A 10,949-nucleotide genomic window follows, 5' to 3' on the forward strand; every position below is an offset into this window, starting at 1 on the left:
CTCTGTCGGCCTTCTTTGCCAGAGGCCGACAGACTTCTTCCCCACACCTTAGGTTACCAAAATAAACTTGCAGTTTTGCTCCTGACCTTTGCCTACTTGCTGGTTCTTTTGTGCTCGCTCTGGTGGTCTTAGAAAAACAAGTCACCTGGGAGCATAATTCTATTACAGTGCATTGTCTTAGATAATCTACAAGCAACATTCTCCTTTGTGAGACTGTGAGCCCCTATGTAACAATTTCCAATACACAGTTAATCAACGAGGTAATGCTTATTAAATGAATGAATGAATAGGTAATTTTTGTTGACTACACCACTTGACCCTCACTGTTAAAATGCTAGAAAAATCTGCCCACTGGGCATCCTACTATCCAGTGGCAATTTTGTAAAGATCTGGCCCTGGACACCTGTGATTAGAAATTACAAAGGAAGCTGAAGATAGGAACGAGATTCCTGGTAGAACACTCACCCTAGCCTTTTGGTTCCCGCATTCACAATTCTAGGCTTGAATTTAGAATGAAGCGAATGGAATGAGTCCTGTCACAAGCTGACTGCATTCAATTGTAGTTCAATTATAATTTATGAATCATTTTGGTCATCATGGGCTATTATCATAACCAGATGGCATGGCCTTATTATGGCACCTGAAGGCATTCATCTTGCAAAAATGGACAGTCAGACACTAAGTACCTGTGGAGAAGACCATTCCCAACCTATGCAGGCTAGTGGTGATCTCTGATTACTCTCAGATTATGTCTCTAGATTTACATTATAATTTGCATTCCTTGTTTAGGAGGATAATGACAACACATCCTGTTTTAGGATTTGCATACATCTTTTTAACTTTCCCAGTTTGTTTCAACATCCTTCTCACTTTTATCTAAGACTGGGAAAATTTCTTTCTCTTTTGCTTTTACTTGATCAAATTGTTTTATTTTTTTTCTGTTTCTTCCTCAAAAATCTGTTGAGTTATCAATTATCTTGTTTAGAGTTATCAATTATCTTGTGCTCTAAATTTTATTGTCATTTTAAAATGGAATGTTTTGCGAGTTTTTCTTGTTTAAAAAAATGTGCAAGAACAAAAATGAACTATCTAATATTAGATAGATATGAACTATCTAATAATATACATCAATGTTACACTTATTTAAAATACTATACAAGTTCGGTATTTACAGAGGGAAAATATCATTTAATTAAGAAATAAGGGTCTCTGAGAGCTGTTTCCTCCCTATAAACATTAACAGATGATTTGAAATTTATATTCTGCCAGTTGATATTTCTAACTAAGTAGCTTTGCCATTCGAAAGACATGTCTTGTTCTGTTATCAGTTAAGATGTTGCAGTCTGAGGGTCTTTTTGCATTAGGCACTTTCCAGTCAAAATGAACATGTTCCAGGAGGCCTTGTTTGGTTGTAAGGGAGAGAGGCTAAGCTTAGAATCCCTCAGGTGAAGGAAGTTGTATTTACCTTGGCAGGAAGCTCAGCACCATTGCACCTTATGGGAGCAGGGACTGGAACTCACTCAACTTCACCGCCTCCTTTCATGGCACCTGCTTCTCACTGCACATCTGCTAAATGCTCCTCTCTCTACCAACTGGCATCATCTTCTCCTGCTCTTTTTCCTTCATCTTATACACATACATTTTAAATGTCCATGTTTTTGCCTCAAAATCATGAGTTTGCTTTACCATCTACTCCTACTTCTAACCCAGGGTTCTAATTACCTATATCCAAAATTCCAAGCATAAAACCTGAGTATCACAGCCCATCTTTCTGACCCAGATCTCACAAGTCATTGGTCACAGACCAGCCTCTATGTGCCTCTCTTTGGGTAAAATACCCAGCCTTGCTCTAATCAGCTCTGACAAAAGGGGGTATCATATAATATAAACATGACCTATTCAGGCAGAGAGGCTAAAGATGGCAAAGTGCCTTACAACAGGGAGTGGCTGAAATTTATCCTTAATATTTGTTTTGGCTTGAAAACAATGCTTACTTGGGCCTATATAGTTTTGTTGTTTTTTGACATGGGAAATGAGAACATATGTCATCAGTCACCACTTTTGATGGACTTCAAAGTCAAAATTTTCCTACAAGTAATCTCAAGAAACTCACCCAGAAAAACAAACAAACTAGGACTCAGGGCTGACCTCCCAGCAATCCCAATAACTTGCTTGAAAATGAAGGAAGTGGATTTCACACAAGCATAAGCCAATAGAGGATTTGATGCCCACATACACCAGGAAGAATCATGTTACAGCTGGCCTGAGGAATGACAGAATTAGGACTGGGGTGCTCTCTGTCTGCCAAGACTCCTGGCCTCCATTTCTGGCCTCTGCATCACTGTGTATTGGTCTCATTGCTCTCAAACCGGCTTATCCTGCATGGAGCACTTTCTCCAGGCCACGGCCTTATAGATTCACAATCAGAGATGACAGAGGCTTTCAAAAATCCTGGGAAATAACTCTGATTCACGTAGCTTGGTCACATACTGTATCAGAGTGCTACAGAGAAATAGAACCAGAAGGATACGTCTGTGTGTGTGTGTGTGTGCGTGCACGCATGCACACACGCATGCATCTGTGTGTGTAAAGAGATATATTTTGAGGAATAGGCTTATATGATTATAGGTACTGGCAAGTCTGAAATTTGTAGGGCAGGCCAGCAGACTGGAAACTCAGGCAGAAGTTAATGCTGCAGTTTTGAGGTAGGATTTCTTCTCTGGAAAATATCAATTTTGCTTTCAAGGTCTTCAACTAGTTGATAAGGCCCACCCACATGATTGAGCATAATCTCCTCACTTAATGTCAACTGATTTTAGATGTTGATCACATCTGTAATTTATCTTCATAGCAACATCTAGATGATTGGCTAATTAAATAACCGGGTACTATTGCCTAGCCAAGTTGCTACATAAAACTAATTATCACAGAAGCCCACCCTATGCACCAATTAATGGGGCAATGGGAAATCGGGTACTATGATTGGAACAGGTGGGATTATTTGTCCACTCATATGGTCATATGTGGGGACTCTGTTAACAGAAATGAGATTAGTATAGATAGGAACACCTGTAAACCCATAAACCACCTCATTGGTGTATACATGGGTACATGATATGGGAACTCATTCCTTGTCTGTTCCTGTACTCAGTTTCCATAGTGCCACATGGATGGGCACAGGGAAGTGAAAACTGAGGCTGGCCTGATTTAGCCAATTTGTAATGGTAACACAATTTCAATTTGTTTTTCTTGTTTCTTCACCCTGCCTTCTGACGAGACTTTCATTCTCACAGTCCCCAACACTTAATGAAATGTGCAGGAGAAACAATACAAATGAATTTATAATGTGAGATATTTTTTATTAATAGATAATGCATATAAAAATAATCAATTCAATTAAATGTTGACACAATTTCCAAACAGATTTTGTGATTCATGCCATCTTCCTCTTCATTTCACAGAGTTATTACTAATTCATTCCAAAAATATATTTTGAATGTTACAGTAACAGAGATTATTCTAGGTCTGGAACTACAGTTGTAGTGAACAAAGCAGATTAGATCCCGCTTTTGTTGAGCCAGGATCTCATTTAGTACATTTGCATTTAGTAGGTTAGGGGAGGGAGGTTAAAAAAAAAACCAAAAAAACAAACAAACACTCAAATGCCTAAGATAGTTATGGTGGAGCTGTCTCCTGAAGACAATAAAACAAACTCTGTGATGGAGTATGCTTAGTGGGAGCTGGGCTACCTTTCTTCAGGTAGCCTGAGCAAACTGCCTCCCTGGGACCATGTTTGAGCCATGGTAGGAAAGGCAAGAAAGAGCTTCCCATGTAAAGACACAGCAACTCCATCGACAACCCCATATGTCCATTTCCATATGTGAATATATACATATGGAGGCTTCTGAGTACTCAGAGTTTCTGCTTCCTCATATCTTTTTCTTACATGTTGTCTGGATGCTCTCAGTGTTCTTATGTATGCTTAGATTCAGCTCCTACTACTGCTGGCTCTCGCTGGGTTGTGTTTTTGAAGTTTATCCTCCTGAGGGAGATAACCTGATTAGCCCCACTCACCTGTTCTCACAGTTGCTGCCATTCAGTAGAGCGGTTGCCCTCGTCACAGGCACCACCTTTAGTCCAGTCAACTATGGCAGAGATGGAGGGATTCTCACATTCAGAGGGGCTACGCATTCAGCAGGGGCCAGGGGTGAAGTCTTTTAGTTACAAAGTGCTCTTGAGTGCAGATGCCATGACTGAAATGTCTGGAACTATGCAACTGCTACGTGCCAAATACTTCCAGATTAGAGATAAATAAGATATGAAATTCGCAACGATCGGGGAACGCCACAAAGCATCACTGTCAACGCGAAACCTTCTTGACCTCCCACGTTGTCCTAGCAGCCTCCTTATGTATTTCTATCCTGGCAACTTTTCCCCTTTATTGCTCATTTTTCTGCATATCTACTTCATTCTACTCGAAACTGAAACCAATAGAGTTTAAGTGAATTGCCCAAGGTCAGGGTCCTAAGTCCTGGACTCCCTGTTATGTGTGTATGGCATCCCATCACACCAATCACTCAGTATCTGCAGTGCCCTAAGGCAGTGATTCTCAATGAGAGATGGAGGGTTGAGGGGGAGGGGGGTGTAATTTTGCCCCACAGGAGATATTTGGCAATTCCAAAAATACTTTTGTCTGTCATGATTTGAGTGGGGGTGATTCTATCAACAATCAACAGGCCCACATCAGGGATACTGTCAAACATCCTGCAATGCACAAGATAGCTCCTCACAACCAAGAATTATCCAGCTGAGAATGTCAGTTGTACTGAATATCAATGCTGCCCTAGAGAATCCTAAGCAATTGATAACCAAGATGTCTTATGATGACATTTTGACCTCTTCCTTCCGCACTCCCCAGATTATTAATGGCCTCTTAGAAATAGCAAAGTTTGCTTGCTAGGCAGAGAAGAATCCTGATTTTGAACTTGATTCAGCAAAAGAAGCTGTCACTTGACAGCGGAATCACAATATATCACTTCACAGTCATTCATCATCTTCCTCGTCTTTATTGTTATATACTGCATGAGTCGACAGCGCCTCCATTAATATTTTGCATAGCTATGTTATACATTTAATAAAATACATGCCCTTTAAAAGTCATGATGTCCCCAAGGACTTGTATATGATACCACATAATTTTTCTTGAAACTGGGATCCGGCTTGGAGAATGACTTCAATTTGTTTTCCAGACGTATTGACATAAATCACTATTTCACCGAGTCTGATCACCAGACCATTGCTGGCCTGCAATAAATGTTTTCCAGCCTGCAAACCTTTTACCACAGGGAGTTATTTTATTTTTAAAAGCTATAAACTGAAACGATGGCCCCTGACAGACAATGAGACCTATAACCTTATATGAAGTTCTGATTTTTGCTATATTTTACCCATTAAATAAATAACTGAATAAAGAAAATGTGTTAACTAGTACATGTTTCAGCCTAGTGTCCTTCAAAGCAGAATCTGAGGCAAAGGTTTATGAAGAGTTTATTTGAGAATGTGACTGCAGAGAGGAGAGGCAAGGATTGGGGAAATGAAATGTAAGGAGGGAAATCCAACACAAGCCTGCACCATGAGTTGGCCACCTAATGAGTGACTGGTCACTGCATACCAAGAACCTCTATGAACATGAAATGCATCTGAGACTCATCAGACTTGGTAATAAAGAGGGAAGCATTTGTCTGTCCACTGCCAGACATCATTAGTCAGGGTCACTATACAAAGTGTCTGCTTCTCCAGATTTCATTTGTGTGTACTAGCTGTCCCAGAGATGCCCAAGGATAGAAAGTGATGGGGGACATAAACAAGAAAATAGTAGGCTGCACCTGCAAGAAACTTATAGAAGCCTGTGCAGAGCCTGTCCCTGTAGAAGTAGCTGCAATGAGAGATAAGGCCAGAGCATGTGAAGAGGTAAGCGAGAGGTGTTAGAAACAATCCTTTAATAAAGATCAAATAAGCTTAGCCATATTATCCTTACATGTATAGTGTATATAATGAATATGCAGATGTCTGAGGCATTTCCTACATATCCATATATGCCTATATATTTCTCAATATATACCCCTATCAGTATAGGTAGATATGCACACACACATATGTACACATATACATGTATACATACACATTGTATACATCTGTAAATATTTAATTTAAATAACTACTTATACACATGTGAAATACATATTATATTTGATAATGGTAATGATAATAGAAATTTTCAATACTTTTCTCATCTACAGTTTAGTGCCACATAAGAAGTATGGCTACTCTCATTGTGGCTTCATTGGAAGGGAATCAGCATTTGACCTTGTAAGCATGGCTATGCTTATTATTGGAAGTGCATGACAAAGTGTGTCCTTCCAGTGGTCATTAGTGTCTTGTTTTCTTTGGTTAAGATATTCAAGATTGACTCTTTTAGCTGTTTAGATTGAAAACCTGACTACTCCTGTTTAAATCCCATCTACACGGCATCCTAGTTGTGTGACCTAAGCCAATTCATTTAATCCTTCTGTGCCCCAATGTCCCTAACCAGCAAAGTGGAGACAATCATAACACCTACTTCATAAAATTATTGTGGGAACAAATGGGTTAAACATGAAAAACACTTATATTGGAATCTGGCACATAGTAGGACCTTTAGCAGCTCAGCTATTAATAACTACTATTAATAAATGTTAGCTATCATTATTATTTTCACACATGCATACCAAAACTGTATGAAAGGGGGTGGGGGAAAAAAGGGGATGGAATTAGTTGGCCTAATTTTTCTTAGTCATTTCCTACCAATAACCCATGTTGAATGTACTTGTAAGTGAGAAAAAAACACTTTGAGTTTCATTTTTAAAGTATTTTTCTTGTTTTCAGTTTTATTTAGAGATAAACATGTAAAGTATTTTAGACAGCATTTAACATTTTATTTGAGAATTGCTGACTCAGACTGAGCCAGACTGGGGAGCTATGGAATGGAACAGAGTCATTAAAGTAAGAATCCAAGAAATGTTGAAAGGAAAACATGACAAGTGACTCTTGATGAGTGGAATTGGAAAATACATTTGCAGTCATGTGGCCAATTTAACCTGGGTAGAGGATAGGAAAACCCTCATATAAGGCAAACCAAAAATATTCCCTATACATCCACTATGTACTAAGTCCTGTGGTAAGACTGGATGTGCAAAGTTAGGTAGAAAAGTCTCTAATGCAAGGGACTCATAGCCTACAACCTGCTCCTTAGTCTTTATACTGAAAGCATAAAGCAAGCATGTGAACCAAATGTTTAAGCCTGCTTTTACGTTTAAAACAAAGCAAAATGAACAAATCAGCAGAAGATTTGTCCAAGAAGTCTCAGAAAACATTGAGCCAAAAGAATTTGACATAAAGAAATAATTGAAGAAAGATTTTATGGGATTTTAGAATTTGTTCTTACATAATTCAACCAAAACTGGTATTTTTTGTGTAAATGCAGTTTCAAAAGGACTTGAGAGTGAGACTCACCAAAATAGTCATTATTTCAATTACCTGTTGCTATAATAAACCACCCCAAAACTTAGTTACTTACTACGAACAATTATTTTATTATCCCTCAAAGTTCTTAAGTTGACTCAGTTGGGCTAGGTGGTTTTCCTGGTCTATGTGATATTGACTTTGGCTGTAGAATGATGAGAGATGAACGGGGCTAGAATATACAAGATGGCTCATTCTTATGGCTAGTAGTTGTTGCCTGTCGGCTGTGAGCTAGCCAACTCCACATGGCTTTTTCACATGGCTTGGACTTCCCCTAGAAAGACAGATAGATTCTGAGTGAGCAACATAAAAATGAGCATTCTAAGAAGAAGAAAGCTGAAATGTCAGTTTTCAGTTCAGAAGACCAAAATGTCACTTCCGTTGCATTCTATTGGTCAAAGTGTCCATAGGATCAGCCTAAAGTCAAGGAAAAGAAAAGTAAGTTTCTCCTCTTGATGTAAGGGGTGACACGGGTATATAGGAAGGGGAGGATTTGGGGACTTGTCAATTTTAGATACCAGCTACTACAGGGATTTTAAAAGTAGAATTGTAATAATGAGGAAGGTCTTGGCATAAGACCTACTGTTACCGGCACTGATGGCTTTATAGGAGCTATGTTAATTTCAAATTTAAATGATGAATGTGGTATACTTTGGTGTTCTTGTTCTTACAGAGTGGGATAGTGTGTTAACCTCCACTCAAGACTTGGTTAAAGTCCTTATATTTATTATTTTCACTTGGTTTGTGTGTTCTTGTCCATCTACCATACAACCATCAATATTAGCAAAGACAATGTTTTAGGCCCAATAACTCCCAGGGCCCTGCCTTGCTGATAAGGTGTGTGATATAACCTTGTTAATCACCTTGAGATTTCATGAGTTTTGGCTAACCATGCCCTGTTCCTAGCTCACTATTAGACATAAAAGGTTACGTGGGAGCCCTGAGCAGGCCTCACCCCACTCCTATGGAGAAGGAACAATAGTCCTTGAGGATGAAGGTGGATGGGAAGAGGATCTAGAGAAGAATGGGAAAGAGAATTGTAAATGAGTAAAATTGTAAGGCTCTTATAACTGAAGCACAGACATTCTATCTGTGTGAGGACAGATATATCCCATTAATTGAGCACCTCCTATGTGCCAGAAAATTTGCCAACCTCTTTACAAAAAATCATTTCCATTTTAAAAGTAAGATTGCTAACCTTCACAGAAGTTTAGTAATCTTCAAAGGTCATAACAATAATAAGTAGTCAAAGCAGAATTGTAACCCCTGCCTACTCCACATTCAGAACATCAGATTGCCTTTTCCTGTGGTTATGAAAAAGCAAACACCAGCTTAAATATACAGTTAATCTATCAGATCTAGTGCATTAATTTCAATAAGTCATCTGCTGTGACTCAGTATCTGCCATATTTGAAAGCTGGCAGTGACTGAAAATGCTCTTGATAGCTCAGAGCGATGAGTTTGACAGGGAAGATGCAACAGCTGGGACCAATTAGAAACATATAAAGTAAGATTTTGGGGAAAATCTAAAAATAAACATATCTTTTGTATAGCTAGCCATAGTTCGGAATGGGAATCACTTATTGAATCAAATAATTGGCTCTCAGTGTCTGTAGCAAGTTAATTACCTAAGGCAAATGAGACACAGCGCTCTCAGGAGAATTGTATCTGTTTATCTTGTCAAATACACTTCTAATTTTGAGGCATCTTTCTTCCTACTCTCCTTTTTATTTAAAGGCTGGGGGTAGATTATATATTTATGATTTCAATTGACAATAAATAATACGAGGCAAAGGGCTGATCTTCTATTAATAGTAGCAATGTGAGGGAAAAACATGGAATGATGTGAATGAGGCACTTCATATTATTTCTGTCCCATGCTGCATAATGTCAGCCTAAGTCCACATGGTCATCTCTTTCCAGGGATGTTGAAGATAGAGAAGAGATCCTGAGTCAGAGTCCTAGATCTGTCACTGCAATGTAACCTTGAGGAGATACTTAAGCCTCCCCAGCCACGTGGAACTGTGAGTCTATTAAACCTCTTTCTTCTGTAAATTGCCCAGTCTCTGGTATGTCTTTATCAGCAGCGTTAAAACAGACTAATACATTAATTAAACAAAGTTAGCCATTGAAGGAGTTCAGGAAATATCACTCCAAATTATGTTGCCTTGGTATCTTATTGCTACCAGTAGGTAAGAAGAGCTATACTTTTTGAATTCCCCTTCTCTGTCTCAAGACAGGTTTTTCAAAGGAACTCAATTTTCATCAATCTGCTCCTTAGTGAGTTTCAGCAATCAGGAAAATTTTACTCTTATTACAGGAGAAAAGACTTCATCACACCCAGACAGATCTTGTCACAAACTATCACCCATTATTATAACAGCTCATTCATCTTTCCCAAAAGACATTTACTCTGAAGAGTTTCTTATACACCCTGTCCATCTTACTCATGCCAGCAGGGGATTGAGTCAAGGGACTCATTCTTTTCTTGATTGACTCATCTAGTTATTGACCTAAGTGACTGTTAGCTAGGTTGCTCTTTGTAATCTTATACTTTTTGAATTTTCAAATTTCTTCAAATTGGGACAAATAGTGCAGACTGGTTTGGGACCCTGCAGTGTTGGGGGACCAGCATATATGCTGTTGGTCCATCCAAACATTGGTAGATTTAGCATTGTTTTAACTTCATCACTGTCTGCTTTACTTATTTTATTTTTAAGAACCATCTAAAATATTTACCCCAAATTTTCATTTCCAAAAGGATGGCTTAGTTAAAACAAGGTAGAAAATTTACATCTCAAAAGTATAGAGCTGAGACTTCAGGCCTACATGTCATCATTTGTCTAAATTTAAGAAGGAGGGTATATGTAAATGCTTTTAGGACAAGATGGCTGGGAAAATCACTGTAAACAGAGGTAAGACTGGCTATGTGAATTTTAATCAAGACTTTCTTCATTGTAAGAGTTTCCAGTAACACAAATACAGAGAGGTACAGAGAGTCAGCTTTACAAATGGAGATTTTGTTTACAGATGGATGTGTGTCTCTTTATCCTTTATACATTGTCCTCTGTATAGATATAAGTGTAAACACTTTACAGAAGTGTTTCAAAATAGCCAGCTAAATACCAAAAACATGTATTTTGGAGGTGTAGTAATTCAATAGGTGGTCTTTTTAACTTAGCTTTTGTTTCTTGGCTAAAATTACTAAGTTCAGAGTGGAGCTTACAAACGGAGCAAAGAAAGCATTCTCTATGCCTGGACAAACATAAATGCTCTGAAAAGGAAGCCAGCCTACTTTACCTGAGGGCATACCTTTTATAAACACTTTCTTCAGAGTTTTTGTTTTTTTTTTTTAACCTTTGGGGTGGTGTTACCAGTTGAGGATGTCC

This window comes from Colobus angolensis, unplaced genomic scaffold, assembly GCF_000951035.1.
Source record: "Colobus angolensis palliatus isolate OR3802 unplaced genomic scaffold, Cang.pa_1.0 Scaffold302, whole genome shotgun sequence".
Lineage (NCBI taxonomy): Eukaryota > Metazoa > Chordata > Mammalia > Primates > Cercopithecidae > Colobus > Colobus angolensis.